This window comes from Myxine glutinosa, chromosome 8, assembly GCF_964187855.1.
Source record: "Myxine glutinosa chromosome 8, kmMyxGlut1.1, whole genome shotgun sequence".
Classification (NCBI taxonomy): Eukaryota; Metazoa; Chordata; class Myxini; order Myxiniformes; family Myxinidae; genus Myxine; species Myxine glutinosa.
In genome coordinates, this window is record NC_136268.1 from 165,260,868 (window position 1) to 165,280,471 (window position 19,604).

Below are 19,604 nucleotides of genomic sequence, written 5' to 3' on the forward strand. Positions count from 1 at the left end.
TGTGCGTCCTCACTCCGGCTTGGTTAGCCGCCATTGAACATGTGCTCCGACGGGGTTACCACGCAGGGGCTCGCTGTCAGCTCCTCGTCAAGGGCGGAGCCCGGTAACCCCCCGCACCCAATAAGAAGCGGCGGACCGATTCCATCTGGGGCGGAGCTAACGAGCCGAGGGCGTGTCACTCCCCGCTGGACATGCGCAGGAAGAGGGAGGTGACGTCAGATGCGCCTCAGCTTGGAGAAGAAAGGACGCCACCTCCTAGCGCTGAGAAATACCTCCCCGCCTCTCTGGACCGGACCGGGTCGATTCTGCCCCTGAGCCAAGGTGCACCTTGAGCTATCGACTGCCTGCCCTCCCCTGCCATCAATCCCCGTGTAAGTCAGTCTTGTCCCGTTTGTCTGTGGTCTGTCGGGAATAAGATAAGACTGTGTCTAAGTGCCCATCTTGCTGTGCTTTACCTCTTGCCATGTAATCTAACCGTTCTGCATAACCAATATTATATCCTCCTCCGGAGGTCTTGAGAACTGTAACCCTTGTGTCGTTGCCTTAATCCCAGCCGTTGTGTCCTTTCCTTCATTGATTTAGCATAGCGCGATTCGGCCAACGTTCGAGTGTAATCGGGTAAACTGTGCGAACACGGCGGCCATTCCGCTCGGCCCATCATAACATCTAAGTCGTGTCCGTAACAATTGGTTGTCAGGAGTTGGATTCGGACCTGGGACTAAATTTGTTAGGCCCAAATTTTGGAACACCAATTGTACTATTAGAGTAACAATTGGTGTCGGGAAGTGGGATTGGACCCGAAGCGCGTTTCACGCGCTCGAAATTATAACGGCGAAATTTGATTGTGTTTTACAAAAATAAAAACCCGAATTTTGAAAGTCGCGCTATGGCAGATCAAGACGGCTGGGTTCCGGTAGAGGAGAGTGAGGCAGGTTCGATCCAGGACCAAATTGAGGGACAAGAGGAGAGCGAAGCAGTGAGGGTGGCAGGCTCGCAAAATAGCGTCGTCGCGCACGAGGTTACGGGCGCGCAAAATGGCGCCTCGCACATGGCCACGGCGACGGCGCCCGCGACCGTAGTAGCGCCACCGGTGGATTTGAACCTTTTTATGATGCAAATGACGGCCCTTATGGAAAAGAATAGTGAGCAATTGGGAGACCAAATTAGAGGTTTGAAAAGCAGTATGGGACAAATGGGGAACCGGATGGATGCTCAGGGTGAGCGATTGGAGGGCCAAATGGGGTCCAATAGCGAGAAATTGAGGGAGGACATGGGGGCCAATAGCCAACGGTTAGAACAAAGGATGGGGGCCAATAGCCAACGGTTAGAACAAAGGATGGGGTCCAACAGCGAGAAATTGAGGGAGGACATGGGGGCCCAGATCGGAGGGTTAGGGAGTAGAATAGAGGGATTAGACAATAGATTAGGGGAAATACAGGAGGGGTTAATGGGGGTAGAAAACAGAATGGCCGTTCAGGAGAATCAAATGGAAGGGATGAAAAAGGGGTTAGAGGGGTTAGAAAACAGTATGGAAGGCAAATTGAGGGACATGAGGGACCAAGCGGAAAGGGAAGTTAAACAAATGGGGCAGCAGATAGAGGGGGTCAGAATGGGGGGTAGAAACCAAACTGGATGCTCACAGGGAGGAAATGGAGCAGATGAGGGTGGCATCTGGGCAGGAGATGCAAGTGATGGGAGAAGAGATCAGAAGAGGTGTGAGTGAGGAGGTCGGAGGAGTGCGCGAGGAGGTGAGGCACTGTAAGGAGCACATGGAGAAGGAGGTGAGAAAGGGGACTGTAAAGTTACAAGGGGGCATAGAGGACCTGACGCAGGAGGTGGAACAGCTGACGGAGGGACAAAAAGGACTAACGGAGCAGGTTCAAAGGAACACCAGTATTAGGAGGGTTAAAAGCGACACAGAAAGAACTAAAAGACGACTTGATAGCGACGAAGAGGGAATGTCAGATGGTACGTGAGGGACTGACAACGAGGTTGGACGAGGTGACAGAGGTAATGGAGACGAAGGACCGGCAGGTGAGGACGCACATGGAGACGGTCAAGGTAGCCTTAGAGGACGAACTTGAGGAGACGTACCGGGACATAAAAGAGGTGAAGCAGAAATTAGAAGAAGTGGAAGAAGGGGTGAGCGAAATTAAGAAGCGACGGAGAGGGGATAAGAAAGAGATAAAAGAGGAAGTAAAAGAATTGGTCCAAAGTCTGTGTTCGGATCGTGATGATGTGCTCATTAACCAGATGAGGGATTCACAGGTGATGGAGGAGAAGCGAAGAGGAGGAGGACCCGGTGCAAGTGGTGACCAATATGGTCGTGCGTATGATGCGCCAGGTGATTTAAGAAGCTTGGGGGTCGAGATGGACCCGGGTGTTCGTGAGAGGCCGTTGGTGAAGTGTGCGACAGGTCTGGTGTGCGAAAAAGGAGGTTGCGAGAAAGTCCGACTCTGGGGTGTGTGAGGAAAAAGTGCGTGCCAAGGAGTGAGGGTGCTGGCGAGAGTGAGTCGGTCGTAGCGCGTGTGCGAGGGAGCACATGGAAGCGCGTAGTGAGGAGTGTTACGGAGGGTGTAAAGGGAGAATGCACGCCTGTGGTGAGTGTTACAGAGGATGTAACGGGAGAGGGTGTGCGAGAAAGATGTGTGACAGACAGGTGCATGGGGAAAGAGTGCGCTGTCAAAAGTAAGGAAGAATGCATGCCTGTGGTGAGTGTTACAGAGGGTGTGACGGGAGAGTGTGCGCGAGAAAGGTGTGTAACGGACGGGTGCGTGAGGAAAGAGTGCGCTGTCGAGAGTAAGGGTGAGTGCGCTGTCAAGAATGGAGGTGAAAGTAGTAAGAGTGACAAGGAGCGTGAGTTGGTTGTGACAGGTGAGCGAGGATGTACACCTGGAATGGAAGGATGCACACCTGGAATGGTAGAGCGTGAGTGGGAATGCACGCTGGAATTGGTCGTGAGGCACGTGGTTGGGTGTGCGAGTGAGGGCACACCTGTGATTGTCACAGAGGAGGTGACCGAGGAGGGGGCGCGAAGAGGTGTGTTGGTGAGGTGTGCGACCAACGAATGTGTGCCAAAGTGTTCGGTGGTCAGGTGTGTGACCAAGGCTGTGAGTGGAATGAGTGTACCTAGGTGTGTAAGAGAAGGTACGACGAGGAGCATGGGAACGGCTCGAGGTATGAGCAAGCAAGGGGTAGCGTATGCATGTAAGCATCCAGGTGAAGCATCGATGGTAACCGGGTTAGAGGTTAGAACGACTTATAGCCGAATCGGGCCCTCGGTGCGTGCCGGGCTTCGCGTGCCGCGAGAACCAGCGGGGATCCGAGCCACGGCGGGTTCGAAAGGACCGCCGTGCGCGATCCACGCTGGGCCTCGCTTTGAACGGCCGCGTCTGTGCTCCACTAGGCGGAGCGGGCAGCCCGATAGGAAGGATCGTCATGGCGACCACTTTTTGTTGAGGCATACCGGCAGGTCGAGATCGGGCCATGGGATGGCTCCGTGCCGAGATGGTGCGTGGGGTCTCGGGCCGGGTAAGCCCCCGTCCCTGCCCCGAATGCGGGACGCATCCAGCCGCCGGCACCAAAGAACCCGCGTTCATTGCTCGGCTTTACGAAGCCGGGCTTTGGACAGGAATTGGCGCACCGAGAGGCATTAGTGAGTAGACTGGGTGATGAGGATAGTGTTTTGGCCCCGAAATTAGAAAAACAAAATTTGATGATTGGCAAAGGATTGGCAGTAATGATTGGCAGATGATGAGTAGTGAGTGGCAAATTTTTGATTTGTTGAAATTTGATGTGCAAAATTGGTAGTGGGAGATGCCCGATGTGGTGGGATGGCAACTCTGTCATCCCTCACAAAAGTGGGGCAAATGCGCTATAGTTTATGGGGTGTATGGCAGTGAAAACTAGCCCGGGTGGGTTAGGATATGGTGTGTAGGGATCTAGCGAAGATGACATTAGGTAACGTTAAGTTTAGTTAGTGACTGATACCTGTAGAGGGGACGCAGGTAGATTAGTATGGATGATAATGACGAGGGAGCGCAATAGTTTAAAGGGACGACTGGGAAGCGCAAGTTTCAGAGGGGAGTAGTTAGATGAGATGATGCTGTGTGAGAACTGGACAGGTGTGTGGAGCAGTGGGACTTCCGTTTCCGGTCTTGCTGGTGAGGGTTCGTTTTTTCGCAGCTCCACACGCTCTCCATCGAAATCGAAGTTAAGTAATTGTTCCCATTTGTATTTTCGTTAAAACTGTATTTATTTTATGGTGTATGTACGTATATTGTCCCGACAAAGATTTTCGGTGCAAATCTTTCATACCTGTATTGAAAATCGTGTTAATTCGTGTCGTCTTGAGGCCTTGTACAGTGTACACTGTACAACCTTGAGGCTTTGTTTTTCTCTCAGCGCCTGTCGTTTGTGATCCAATAACTTTCGTTCTCTGTTTTCGCAGTCTTTCCACCCCAAAGCCTACTTCCTTATGTAAATCTCAACTCAAAAAAACAAAAAAAAAAGACATTACCTTCTCTGTGCTCATTCGTTTATTCATTCTTATTCGTTCGTTCGTTCTTCGACCACGTGTTTCTCCCCCATTTCCCCAGATAGATTGTCAAATTTCAACTCGTTATTTTATCGTCCATGCGATATTGTTTGATTATAGTTAGTTTTGGTTTGAATTTCCTGTAACTCGTAATTAATTAATCGTGTTCTGCTCCTCGTGTGTGGCCTTGTAGTTGTACCCCCGTCGGTGTTTTGTTAACTTAAGCGTGTTTTGCTTGGCTCTTGGTTTTTTCCCTTCTACCCCGAACATAATACTGTCTAACGTTCTAAATCCCCACCCCCCCCCCCCAAAAAAAACAAAAAAAACAAAAACATTTATTTTATTTTCTCCACGTGTACTGTTGTCTCATCCTGTATTTTCTGTCCAGGTGTGCTGTTTGCCCCACCCCCATTATCTCCTTGCCATCCACCGTTTGCCCTGTTCACGTGACTCGTGGTGGTCCCTCTCGGCTCTCCCCCCGTTGGTATTTTTGTGCATATAAGATTGTTCATAGTTCTGTTTAAATATTATTTAAATATGTTTAACCTTTCCCCTTCTGTGTTTTATTCAGTGGTATATTACAACACGCTGTTTTTCTTCCTATTTGAAAGGTTTTTCTCAATTTCCTCTCCAACTCATTCCACTTCAAAAAAAAGAAATTCAATATCTTATACGTCTCCCTCACTACATGGTCTAAATTCACATTCATTCCATCCCTCCTCCATCGTTCTGAATAGGTTTGCTAACTTGAAAATCACAACAAACCCAATTTGTTATCAATGTTCGTCTTTCATTAATCATCCACTTTCTAAACTCCCCTCTTGCCCCTCCCATCCAAATCCCCCCCCCTTGCACCTACACTCCGAAACTTCCCCCTTGCCCCTCCACTCTTAAACTCCCCCCTTGCCCCTCCACTCCCGAACTCCCCCCTTGCCCTTCCCCTCCTAAACTCCCCCTTTGCCCCTCCCCTCCTAATCCCCCCCTTGCCCCTCCACTCCTGATCTCCCCCCATGCCCCTTCCCTCCAAAACTCCCCCCTTGCCCCTCCCCTCCTAAACTCCCCCCTCACTCCTCCCCTTCAAAACTCCCCCCCAATCCCTCCCATTCAATTCTCCCCCCATACCATTCCTCTCCAATTCTCTCTCCTCCCCCCTCCTCCTCCAAGCTGCCTCCTCCCCACTTCGTCTCCCTTCTATCTCATACCTCCACCCCCCCAAACCTTCTACTTTCCTCTGCCCCCCCTCAAACAACCCCTCACTGTGCCGCATCCCTTCACCATCAAACCTTTCATCCTCCTCATCCTTCCCTTTCTTGGAACTCTTCTGCAACATCTGAAACACTATCAACTGCTCTCCCTACCTCCCCCTCTCATCCTTCATCTTACCCTACTCCTCCCCTCCCCTGTCCTGTACCCGATGCTCCCCCTCTCTCTTCATTAACGGTATGGACCTCAAACATCCGGGGCCTTCGCTCAAACCTGACTGATCTCTCCATACAGGTTGCTTCTGACAATCCAGACTTGATCTGCTTAACAGAGACTTTCCTCCTTCAAGATGTCTCTGATTCCTTAATATCTCTTCCTGGTTACTCCCTCCTCCGGTATGATAGACCTGAGCCTCGGCCTGGTGGTGGGGTGGCTATCTTTGTCAAAAACTCTCTTCCTCACTCTCCTTGCACTGCTCTCTTTCCTCCTCACCCGCAGGAGTACCTCTGGTTACAGCTTCCTCTCCGCTCCCACCTTTTGTTCATATGTGTTCTGTACCGTCCCCCAAACAGTGATGACTCCATCTACATTTCAATGTCTGACAACATGGACCAACTTCTATCCACTCATCCCAACTCTCTCTTCCTCATATGTGGTGACTTCAACTGTCATCATGCCACCTGGTTGGGTGTGGGTTCCTCTCTCACCAGTCATGGCACCTCAGCAAAGGACTTCTGTGACTCACTGGGATTGACACAATCTGTCAATTTCCCGACCCGGATCTCAGCCAATGGAGTATCTTCTCTTCTAGACTTGGTTATGACAAACTTCCCTGCTAATGTCTGCTGCTCTTCTTCTGCTCCAATCGGTTCTTCTGATCATGTGCTTGTCAAAGTGGACATCTCTCTGGCCATTCTCAGAGAGCCTCCTCAGCGTCGACGAGTCTGGCATTTCACTCAGGCCGACTGGGACGGTCTTCAAGCAGCCATCAATCGTCTGGATTGGTCTCCCATCTCCACTGCCTCTGACATCAATTCTTCCTGGGAATTCTTCCAAAGCAAACTGATCTCTCTCATGCACAGATTTATCCCATCTCGCCTTCAATTGTCTTAACCTTCCTCCCGTCCATGGTACACTGAATCTTGTGGTGAGGCAGTTGCCCTGAAACAACTTGCCTTTGCCTCTTGGAAGGCTAATCCAACTGAAGGAAATCTCAGTTCCTTCCACCAAGCTCGGAACAAGTGTGTGTCTACCCTCAGGAGTGCCAGGAAGCACTATCTCTCCTCACTCAAGAATGAACTCTCAAACCTGTCTCCTTCCTCCAAATCCTGGTGGCGTCTGGTCAAATCCGTTTCTGGTGTTTGTTCCCCCTCCATCCCCTCCCTTACCTCAAATGGCCACACAGTTGACATCGCACGTGACAAAGCCGAATGCCTCAACTCTGTGTTCGCCTCGAAATCCTTAGTCCCAAACCCATCTCTCTCTGTTCCCACCTTTCCCAGTCGAACCCAACTGCTCCTGGACTCTGTGTCCTTCTCTCCTGACAAGGTGGAGGAGTTTTTGTCAAACCTCGACTCTGATTCTGCAACTGGACCAGACGGCATCAGCCCACGGGTCCTAAAATCCTGCTCTGCCGCTCTATCTCACCCTCTCTCTGTTCTTTTCACCCTATCTTTTGCTCAAGGTCATCTGCCAGCATCCTGGAAATCAGCTAACATTACTGCTTTACACAAAAAAGGTGCAAAAACAGATCCTTGCAACTACAGACCAATCAGCCTGCTCCCAATTATCAGCAAAGTCATGGAATCCATCATTGCTTCGGATATGAAATCTTTCCTCTTCTCCAATGGCTTGATCTCTGATCATCAATTTGGTTTCAGACCAGGTCACTCTACTCTGGACATGCTGCTTCTGCTGTCTCAACAATGGATGGAGGTCCTCAATGCCAAACAGGAAATCAGAGCTGTCTCCCTTGACATATCACGGGCCTTTGATACGGTCTGGCACCCAGCTCTGCTCACCAAACTCTCCTCCTATGGTATCCATGGAAATCTCCATGCATGGCTTGCGGACTTCCTCTCTGGTCGTAGTCAACGTGTGGCCCTGAATGGATTTCTCTCATCTCCCCTTCCTGTTCAGGCTGGAGTTCCCCAAGGAAGTGTGCTGGGCCCTGTGCTTTTTCTGGTCTTTATCAATGATCTCTCCGACTCTCTGGAAAATCCTCTCTATCTCTTTGCTGATGACTCCACTCTCTGCCGCTCCATTCCTCTTCCCTCAGATCGGCAGTCTGCAGCCTCCTCACTCTCTGAAGACCTGGACAAAATCACAGACTGGTCAAACAAGTGGAACATGTCTTTCAATCCTGACAAATCTCACTCTCTTACTATGTCTCTCCGAAAAGATCGACTGGACAACCCTCCCATCTACTTTCTCAACAATCCTCTCCAAGAAGTTCTGTCACTCAAGCTTTTGGGTCTCACTATCTGCCATGATCTTTCTTGGGAAAACCACATTTCCAAGCTGGCCTCCAAAGCCAGTCGCCGACTGGGCATCCTCCGTCGTGCGAAGTCCTTCCTCGGCACACCTGAGCTCCTCACCACATACAAGGCTTTCATCCGCAGCTCAATGGAATACTGTTCTCCCCTATGGGCTGGTGCTCCTGCCTCACACCTGGCTCGGCTTCACGCTGTTGAATCCAAAGCTTTCAAAATCATTGGAATCTCCCGCGATGAAGCTATCTCTGAGGGCCTTTCACTCACTCACCGCAGGCAGGTAGGTGGCCTTTCTGTCTTCTACCGACTCCTCTCCGGCCTTGCTCCCCCAGCTCTCTCTGTGCTCTGTCCCCCAAATATTCCTACAGGTCGCACAAGATCTGCCAGCAACCCTCTGATGGTTCAACTGCCGAAATCTCGGCTCTCTGCTCACCTTCACTCTTTCATTCCTCTTTTCTCCCGCCTGTGGAACAAACTCCCACACTCCCTTCAATCCCTCTCCTCCCTCCAGGTCTTTAAAACAGCTGTTCACCACCATCTCTTATCTTCCCCCATCCATAACCTTGATCTTTTCTACCCCCACTAATTCACCCCAGATCCACATTGTGTGAAATTCCAACTTCTTTCCTGGAAATCCTGGCAGTGTCCATATGTTTATACCTCTCCCACCCCCCCCCCCCTTCACATGCCTCCCCCCCTTCACATGCCTCCCCCCAAAGCCCTCTCCCTCCCACAGATCTCTCGATGTCTCCATGTCTCTCGGTCCCTGCTCTCAAATGTTGTGTTTGTGTCCTTCCCCCTCTCTCCCCATCTTGTCTACCGCTCCCGATGTTATTTGTTTTATGTGTCTGTTTGTCTTTCATGTGTGATTAATGTTCGCTCTTTCACGAGCCTCGATCTTGTACAAAAAAAAAAAAAAAGAAAAGAAAAGAAAAGAAAAAAAAAAAATGTGTATGAGTAGTGAGTGTGTGGATCAGCGCGAATGCGCTTGGGGGAGAGAAGGGTGCAGGCGGCACCAAGTATGAGAGCACAGGTGTGCAAGTACAGGTGTGTGGAATACATGGAGTATTGGAATGAGTGGTGTGGAGAGAGTTGGAGTAAGTGGTACGGAGTGGTGTGCATGGTGCGAAGGTGTGGATGGGGGAAGAGTGGACCCCTTTCACGAGTACCCGGGGCGGGTAGTGTAAGTGTTAGGTAGAGGGTATAGGTAAATTGTGGTTGGATATTGGCATTTGTGGTGCGGATGCAGAATGGTGTTGTGGATGGGTGCATTAGTGTTGTGGAAATGGCTGGGCGTGTAGCCTGTTAGTGTGTGTAGTTGGTTTGGGCACTCCACCACTGTGAGGATGTCGGCCAGGTGAGGCCGCAGGTGGGCTGTGGGAGCCGTTATTGTCAGTGGGTGCCTGAGGATCCCGGGTGTGGATCGGGCAGCCCGTGCCAGAGAGGGCACTGAGGGGGTGAGAGGGCGAGAGGGCCTTCCCCAGTTAGTTAGGTTAGGGTGAGGAGCAGGTAAGCTCGGGTGGCAACTACAGAGGTGGAGGTGTGCAGGTGGGTAGACCTGCTGGGAGAGCTACACGTCACAGCCCAGAAATTGTGCGAAGGCACCGGGAGATGAATCGGGGGAGTGAGACCCCAAATTGAGAAGCACCACAGTTTGGTCAATGGAAATTGGTTTTTAGAACCCATAGTGTAAGTTGGCCAATGGATTGGCAGGGAAAGACCCCGGGTAATGTAAAGTTGTTAAAGTCATTTAGGAAATAGTTAGGATTGATGAACCTGTCGCACCATACGCAGCCACTTACCTGTGATGATGATGACTCCACACCTGTGTTTTCTTTGTTCTGTGTTGCAGGAAGGGAGAATTGCTGTTGGATTTGTGAGACGCATCACGACGTGGATGAGACATTGGGGTGATTCCATCTCTCCCTCCTTAGGAGGGACTGATGATGAATTGGTGATGGCAAATTTGGATGTTGAATTGGAGATGGCAAATTTTGATGAGAGTTGGAAATGGCAAATTTGATTGGTTAGGAAGGAGAGAAGACGAATTTGGTTTATGGGAGGAACGGGGAAGACAGTAGGGACGTTTGTTGATTTGTAAAGTAGATGTTTATGGGTAGTGTTGTGTTTTGTGGATACAGTAAGGGGTAAGGGAGGGGCAATGTAGGTTACCTGGTGGGGGGGGGGGGGGGGGGGTACGGTAGGAACGTACCTGTCTCACCTGGTTCCCATGTGCCCCCAGTGTGCATCATCTTGTATTGCGTGCACTTTTGCGCCCTTACCACCTTACTCACTTGTCTACTTCTTTTGTCTCCCACCTCCGAGGATCTGGCTTTGGGGCAGAGAGAGAGGAGAGAGAGGTGCTGGCTCCGCAGTTGTGGGCCTGTACTTTCGCTGCTTGCTGCCTGGATCGATACACCATATGGACCATATGGATATGGCCGCCCACCATGGACCGCAGTTCTTTTGCGGGCAAGCACCACCCGTTGATGGACCTATGGGTCAACGTGGCACCTATGCCATACAGGTGAACCACTTTTAGTTGGCCCCCTGACGGCCACAATTCAGAAATGGACGCGGTTGGCGCCTTTCTTTATTTTTAAAGAAGCAAGAAGGCCAAGTACACCACATGAAGGCAAGACCAGCGGCAGAACATCGGCCGGCTGCGACACCACCGGTGATTATTGAACACTTTATTGGTGCACCGGATGGTGCTGACTGTATGAATAAGGGTGGTGCTTTTGGTGCTTGGATGGGGTGCTCTGCACATTATTAAAGGCCGTAAGGCCACAGGCACTCGTGGGTTGGTGTATCGATGCTGGCATGCGTGCTCTCTCTATGCATAACATCTGCATGTGTTCCTCCAAAAACAGGTCCTGGATCGTAGTGTAAATATCAGTGTAGTCTTGTGTAAATAATGCTCCCTACCGGCTGTATGTTTAGTTTGAGGATTCTTTCCACGATTCGGTTATCCTGTGGGTGTGTTTCTGTGAGGAGAAGGGTGCAACGTCGCAGGGGGACATATTTACTCAATTGTGAACATCTGTAAAACTGTCGCACTCAGGGTTGAGTTAATAGTAGAGGGAACTACATCTGAGTGCCACACTAACGTAGGTAAAAATTTATTGGGTCGGGACGCCCCGAGGTAGAGAAGGGTGCAATGTTGCGGATATGGGATTTGGCCTCCATCCATATCCGCTTGTAAATATTCCCCTATTTCCCCAATACTCCCCAACTATCCCCAATCCCCCATTCCCTAGTCCCATTGTCTGTAAACAACACTCTGTAGAACCGACCTTCCCCTATTTCCCCCATTAAATGTCACACCCAGGTTCACCGCATCTCACGTAAACAACTTTCGGACATCTTGCTAGTTATTCTTAGTCTATGTCAGTTAAGGACTCGTTTCCATTAATTCTGACTCTTCGTTGCACCAGAATGTGATTGTATGGCACCATTAGTAAGTTTAGGACCTCCCAATACCTCCCCGCATCTCTTCCTCATGGAACAACAACACCAACAACAACAACAGCGGCGGCGGCGCGGGGAGTGTGCGTCCTCACTCCGGCTTGGTTAGCCGCCATTGAACATGTGCTCCGACGGGGTTACCACGCAGGGGCTCGCTGTCAGCTCCTCGTCAAGGGCGGAGCCCGGTAACCCCCCGCACCCAATAAGAAGCGGCGGACCGATTCCATCTGGGGCGGAGCTAACGAGCCGAGGGCGTGTCACTCCCCGCTGGACATGCGCAGGAAGAGGGAGGTGACGTCAGATGCGCCTCAGCTTGGAGAAGAAAGGACGCCACCTCCTAGCGCTGAGAAATACCTCCCCGCCTCTCTGGACCGGACCGGGTCGATTCTGCCCCTGAGCCAAGGTGCACCTTGAGCTATCGACTGCCTGCCCTCCCCTGCCATCAATCCCAGTGTAAGTCAGTCTTGTCCCGTTTGTCTGTGGTCTGTCAGGAATAAGATAAGACTGTGTCTAAGTGCCCATCTTGCTGTGCTTTACCTCTTGCCGTGTAATCTAACCGTTCTGCATAACCAATATTATATCCTCCTCCGGAGGTCTTGAGAACTGTACCCCTTGTGTCGTTGCCTTAATCCCAGCCGTTGTGTCCTTTCCTTCATTGATTTAGCATAGCGCGATTCGGCCAACGTTCGAGTGTAATCGGGTAAACTGTGCGAACACGGCGGCCATTCCGCTCGGCCCATCATAACATCTAAGTCGTGTCCGTAACAATATATATATATATATATATATATATATATATATATATATATATATATATATATATATATATATATATATATATATATATATACTGTATATATATACACACACACACACACACAGACTTGGCATTTAATATGGAATATTTTTTTTTTCTTGACTTGGGTTTACTTTCTTCACTCAGTATATCAATCTGGTGAGTTTCTTTTACACTTTGGTGATTTATTTGTTAAAAGAACCATGTCACTGATTGTCTGTCGCAGCAAGAAGTCAACAACAGGATTATATCACAGGTGGCATGGCAAAATGTACGGACAGGTGCATTTGATGATTGGCTTCACAGTCGGGTATACAAGGGTTGTTGCATTCTGTATTAGTGGAAAACAACTGCCGCACATCTCCAAAAGTTATTGCCGCTTCCTCTGGAGATGGTCCATCAACTCGACAATGCTGTTTGTCATGGAGTGGTGGTTTTACGAAATTATGGCATGAAACAGCGTGCTATTGCTCGGCAGTATGGCATCACTCAAGGTCAGGTGTTAAAGATCCTGAAACGAAATGCTCAGAGGGGTGTCCCTACTCCAATACCGAGGCCAGGACGTCCCCGCAGAACCACAAGGAGGGATGATCGCCAGCTGCACCGGTTAGTCCACAATGGCCGTACCAAGTCAGCTAATCGGCTTAGGGCTGAGTGGCAGCAACTGACAAATGTGCCTGTATCCAGAAGGCTAGTCAACCAACGACTGGTTCAAGCAGGCTATCGTGCCAGGCGTCCCCTGAGAAAGCCACGCCTGACCAGACAACACCGCCAGCGCCGATTGCAGTGGGCCAGAGAGCACCGTCAATGGCAGCCAGGACACTGGAATCACGTGATCTTCAGTGACGAGTCTAGATTTCTGGTCTATCGTCAAGATGGCCGCGTCTGAGTGCGCAGACAAGTGCATGAAGCCTACAACAAAGATTGTATAGTGCCAAGAGTCCAAGCTGGAGGTGGTGGGGTGACCGTTTGGGCTGCTTTTCATGCAGGGGGCAAAACTGACCTGGTTGTTCTGAATGGAAACCTGAACCAGTTCAAGTACAGGGCCATTCTGGAAGAAACATTGCTTCCATTTGCTCGTGCAGCCTTTCGAGGAAACTTTGTCTTCCAAGATGACAATGCACGGCCTCATCGTGCTCGCATGATCCAACACTTTCTTGCTGACCGTGGTGTCGAGCATATGGAGTGGCCTGCCATGTCCCCGGATATGAATCCGATAGAGAACTTGTGGGCAGAATTAACGCATCAAATCGACCACTTGGACCAGCAGCCGACCTCTGTGCGTGAATTGCAGCAGGCTATTGTCACTGCATGGCAAGCGATTCCTGTCCAAACCTTGGCAAATCTCGTGAACAGCATGCCTTAACATGTACGTGCTCTCCTGAACGCTCGTGGGGGTTACAAGAAGTACTGAACTGTAATTTTTCTGTCCGTAATCCCAGTAGTAATTTAACTTTTGTTTTTGTTAAAAAATTTTTTGGCTAATGTGCAAAATAAAGGGATACTTCTGGAAAACGTACAGAAGTTTAACAGTACTGTCCATGAATTGAGTTCGATATCAGTTTACATCACTTTCAAGGATCAATTTATTTGTTTCGAAATGTCAAATGTGGTTTTTGTTTCTTTTAAAGGTCACATTAACAAAATCTAGAATAATTTCAACATAATTCCAATGAACTTTTGGTTCTAAGACATCTTGAAAAGTAAGTTCACCCCCACAAAAAAAAATTCCATATTAAATGCCAAGTCTGTATATATATACAGACTTGGCATTTAATATGGAATATATTTTTTTTCTTGCCGGGTTTACTTTCTTAACTCAGTATATCAATCTGTTGAGTTTCTTTTACACTTTGGTGATTTATTTGTTAAAAGAACCATGTCACTGATTGTCTGTCGCAGCAAGAAGTCAACAACAGGATTATATCACAGGTGGTGTGGCAAAATGTACGGACAGGTGCATTTGATGATTGGCTTCACAGTCGGGTATACAAGGGTTGTTGCGTTCTGTATTAGTGGAAAACAACTGCTGCACGTCTCCAAAAGTTATTGCCGCTTCCTCTGGAGATGATCCGTCAACTCGACAATGCTGTTTGTCATGGAGTGGTGGCTTTACGAAATTCTGGCATGAAACAGCGTGCTATTGCTCGGCAGTATGGCATCACTCAAGGTCAGGTGTCAAAGATCCTGAAACGAAATGCTCAGAGGGGTGTCCCTACTCCAATACCTAGGCCAGGACGTCCCCGCAGAACCACAAGGAGGGATGATCGCCAGCTGCACCGGTTAGTCCGCAATGGCCGTACCAAGTCAGCTAATCGGCTTAGGACTGAGTGGCAGCAACTGCCAAATGTGCCTGTATCCAGAAGGCTAGTCAACCAACGACTGGTTCAAGCAGGCTATCGTGCCAGGCGTCCCCTGAGAAAGCCACGCCTGACCAGACAACCCCGCCAGCGCCAATTGCAGTGGGCCAGAGAGCACCGTCAATGGCAGCCAGGACACTGGAATCACGTGATCTTCAGTGACGGTTCTAGATTTCTGGTCTATCGTCAAGATGGCCACGTCCGAGTGCGCAGACAAGTGCATGAAGCCTACAACAAAGACTGTATAGTGCCATGAGTCCAAGCTGGAGGTGGTGGGGTGACCGTTTGGGCTGCTTTTCATGCAGGGGGCAAAACTGACCTGGTTGATCTGAATGGAAACCTGAACCAGTTCAAGTACAGGGACATTCTGGAAGAAACATTGCTTCCATTTGCTCGTGCAGTCTTTCGCGGAAACTTTGTCTTCCAAGATAACAATGCACGGCCTCATCATGCTCGCATGATCCAACACTTTCTTGCTGACCGTGGTGTCGAGCATATGGAGTGGCCTGCCATGTCCCCGGATATGAATCCGATAGAGAAATTGTGGGCAGAATTAACGCGTCAAATCGACAACTTGGACCAGCAGCCGACCTCTGTGCGTGAATTGCAGCAGGCTATTGTCACTGCATGGCAAGCGATTCCTGTCCAAACCTTGGCAAATCTCGTGAACAGCATGCCTCAACGTGTACGTGCTCTCCTGAATGCACGTGGGGGTTACACGAAGTACTGAACTGTAATTTTACTGTCCGTAATCCCAGTCGTAATTTAACTTTTGTTTTTGTTAAAAAAAAAAATTGGCTAATGTGCAAAATAAAGAGATACTTCTGGAAAACGTACAGAAATTTAACACAGTACTGTCCATGAATTGAGTTCGATATCAGTTTACATCACTTTCAAGGATAAATGTATTTGTTTCGAAATGTCAAATGTGGTTTTTGTTTATTTTAAAGGTCATATTAACAAAATCTAGAATAATTTCAACATAATTCCAATGAACTTTTGGTTCTAAGACATCTTGAAAAGTAAGTTCACCCCCACAAAAAAATATTCCATATTACGTGCCAAGTCTATATATATATATATGTATATATATATATATATATATATATATATATATATATATATATATATATATATATATATATATATATACACACACACACACACACACACACACACACACACACACACACACACACACACACACACACACACACACACACACACACACACACACATACACACACACAACATGACCAAAAGTATGCGGACACCCCTTCTAATTAGTGGATTCGGCTATTTCAGCCCCTCCCATTGCTGACAGGTATATATAATCAAGCACAGAGCCATGCAATCTCCATAGGCAAACATTGGCAGTGGAATGGGCCATATTGAAGAGCTCAGTGACTTTCAATGTGACACCGTCATAGGATGGCAGCTTTCCGACAGGTCAGTTCATCAAATTTCTGCCCTGCAAGAGCTGTCCCGGTCAACTGTAAGTGCTGTTATTGTGAAGTGGAAACGGCTGCGAACAGCTCAGCCACGAAGTGGTAGGCCACACAAGCTCACAGAACGGGACCGCTGAGTGCTGAAGCACGTAGCACATAAAAATCCTCTGTCCTCGATTTCAACACTTACTACCAAGTTCCAAACTGCCTCTGGAAGCAACGTCAGCACAACAACTGTTCATCGGGAGCTTCATGAAATGGGTTTCCATGACCGAGCAGCCACACACAAGCCTAAGATCACCATGCGCCATGCCACGCATCGGATGGAGTGGTGTAAAGCTCACCGCCATTGGACTCTGGAGCAGTGAAAACGCGTTCCCTGGAGAGATGATTCACGCTTCACCATCTGGCAGTCCGACGGACTAATCTGGGTTTGGCGGATGCCAGGAGAACGCTACCTACCCAAATGCATAGTGCCATCTGTAAAGTTTGGTGGAGGAGGAATAATGATCTGGGGCTGTTTTTCATGGATCGGTCTAGGCCCCTTAGTTCCAGTGAAGGGAAATCTTAACGCTAAAGCATACAATGACAATCTAGAGTATTGTGTGCTTCCAACTTTGCGGCAACAATGTGGGGAAGGCCCTTTCCTGTTTCAGCATGACAATGTCCCCATGCACAAAGCGTGGTCCATACAGAAATGGTTTGTCCAGATCGGTGTGGAAGAACTTGAGTGGCTGCACAGAGCCCTGACCTCAAGCCCATCAAACACCTTTGGGATGAATTGGATCGCCGACTGCGAGCCAAGCCTTATCGCCCAAAATCAGTGCCCGACCTCACGAATGCTCTTGTGGCTGAATGGAAGCAAATCCCTGCAGCAATGTTCCAACATCTAGTGGAAAGCCTACGGAGAAGAGTGGAGGCTGTTATGGCAGCGAAGGAGGGGGGGTGGGGGGGGACCAACTGGAAGGGGACCAACTCCATATTAACGCCCATGATTTCGGATTGAGATGTTCGATGATCAGGTGGCCACATACTTTTGGTTATGTAGTGTGTGTGTGTGTGTGTATATATATATATATATATATATATATATATATATATATATATATATATTTGTTTATATCAATGTATACATGCACACATACAGTCACGTGAAAAAGTATGTACACCCCACGTAAAGTTTTGACTTTTTCAACAGTGACTGGAAAAAGTAAGTACACCCTTGGCTCTAATAGGTGGTATTGCCCCCTTTGGCAGAAACAAACTCAAGTAAGCTTTTATTTTAACTGTCTACCAGTCTCTGACATCGACTGGGAGAAATTTTTGCCCACTCCTCCATGCAGAATTCTTTCAGCTGTGCGATGTTTGAGGGGTTTCTTGCGTGCACAGCTCGTTTCAAATCCCCCCACAACATCTCGATGGGATTTAGATCCGGGCTTTGACTTGGCCATTCCAGAACCCTCCATTTCTTTCTTTTCAGCCATTCCTTGGTGGATTTACTGGTGTGTTTAGGTTCATTTTCATGTTGCAAGGTCCACCTTAGTTTGAGCTTCAACTTTCTGACAGATGGCCTCACATTATCCTCAAGCACCCTCTGGTACAATGAAGAATTCATAGTGGATCATATGATGGTGAGCTGCCCAGGCCCTGATGCAGCAAAGCTGCCCCAAACCATAATATTTCCACCACCATGCTTTACAGTTGGTATCAGGTTCTTGTGGTCAAATGCTGTCTTTGGTTTTCACCAAACATGTCTTCTGGTACTGTGGACAAATAGCTCTACCTTTGAATAATCTGTCCAGAGCACATTGTTCCAGAAGTGCTGGTGTTTGCCTAGGTGTTCATTGGCAAACTTTAGTCTTGCCCTGATGTTCTTTCTGGACAGCAAAGGTTTCCTCCTGGCGCACCTCCCATGTAGATCAAATTTGTGCAGCCTCTTTCTGATGGTAGACTCGTGCACTTTGACATCAACAGTGGCAAGAGCTACCTGTAGGTCCCGTGATGACATTATGGGTGTTCTTAGAGACTTCTTTCAGCATCTTGCGGTCTGCTCTCGGGCTGAACTTGCTGGGGCGGCCTAGCCTGAATAAGTTGGCAGTTGTTTGGAATCTTCTCCAATTGTAGATGATCTTCCGGGTCCGGACAGTCGAATGATTGATTTCAAATTTCACCACCATCTCTTATCTTCCCCCATCCATAACCTTGATCTTTTCTACCCCCACTAATTCATCCCAGATCCACCTTGTTTGAAATTCCAACTTATTTCCTGGAAATCCTGGCAGTGTCCATATGTTTATACCTCTCCCACCCCCCCCCCCTTCACATGCCTCCCCCCCCTTCACATGCCTCCCCCCCTTCACATGCCTCCCCCCCAAAGCCCTCTCCCTCCCACAGATCTCTCGATGTCTCCATGTCTCTCGGTCCCTGCTCTCAAATGTTGTGTTTGTGTCCTTCCCCCTCTCTCCCCATCTTGTCTACCGCTCCCGATGTTATTTGTTTTATGTGTCTGTTTGTCTTTCTGTGTGATTAATGTTCGCTCTTTCACGAGCCTCGATCTTGTATACAAAAAAAAAAAAAAAAAAAAAAAAAAAAATTGTTTGGAGATCTTTTTAAATCCCTTCCCAGACCCGTAGGCATCCATAACCTTCTTTCTGAAGGCCTCAGAGAGCTCTTTTGATCTCGGCATGGTGACGCCGCACACTTCAACAACAAAGTGCAAACCAAACTAAATGTCTGAGGTTTAAATAAGACAGGTTCCTCCAAGATCCTCTCTAACGACGTTCTAATCATTTGCTCCTGAACTGGTGCACCTGATTCAAATTTTAGGTGATTGAAGTAGTGATAAATGTCGGGGTGTACTTACTTTTTCCACATGCGAAATTTGCATTTATGTTTATTTAAATTATACAATGGACTACAAAATGTTAATGTTTCATGATATTTGTTATATTATATCACCTTCATCTATCAATATTGTTGAAATGAAGATCAAATAGCTGTATGTTGAAACATGTTGAAAAAGTCAAAACTTTACATGGGGTGTACTTACTTTTTCATGTGACTGTGCATATAAATGCACATATACAAACACATACACATATATATGTTATGTACTTGTAAGTAATTGTAACCTATTTTATATTTGAAGTTATAACCTTAACTTATAAGCAATTAACTGATTTTCCAACTGTCCGGATCATCAGCTCGGCCCCGTTTTTCATCGAGGTTTCGATCCTTTCAGCCCAGAACCTCTCCAAATGGCGGGTCCACAATCCTCGCCGCAGGTCCACATTATTATCT

At 48.3% G+C, this 19,604-nt stretch overlaps 1 protein-coding gene across 1 annotated transcript in view; it reads left to right on the forward strand.

The window, feature by feature from the left end:
- The window catches only part of PALD1 (phosphatase domain containing paladin 1), a 271,064-nt gene that overhangs the window by 105,253 nt on the left and 146,207 nt on the right, over window positions 1-19,604 (forward strand). The gene's annotated exons all lie outside the window — the stretch shown is intronic.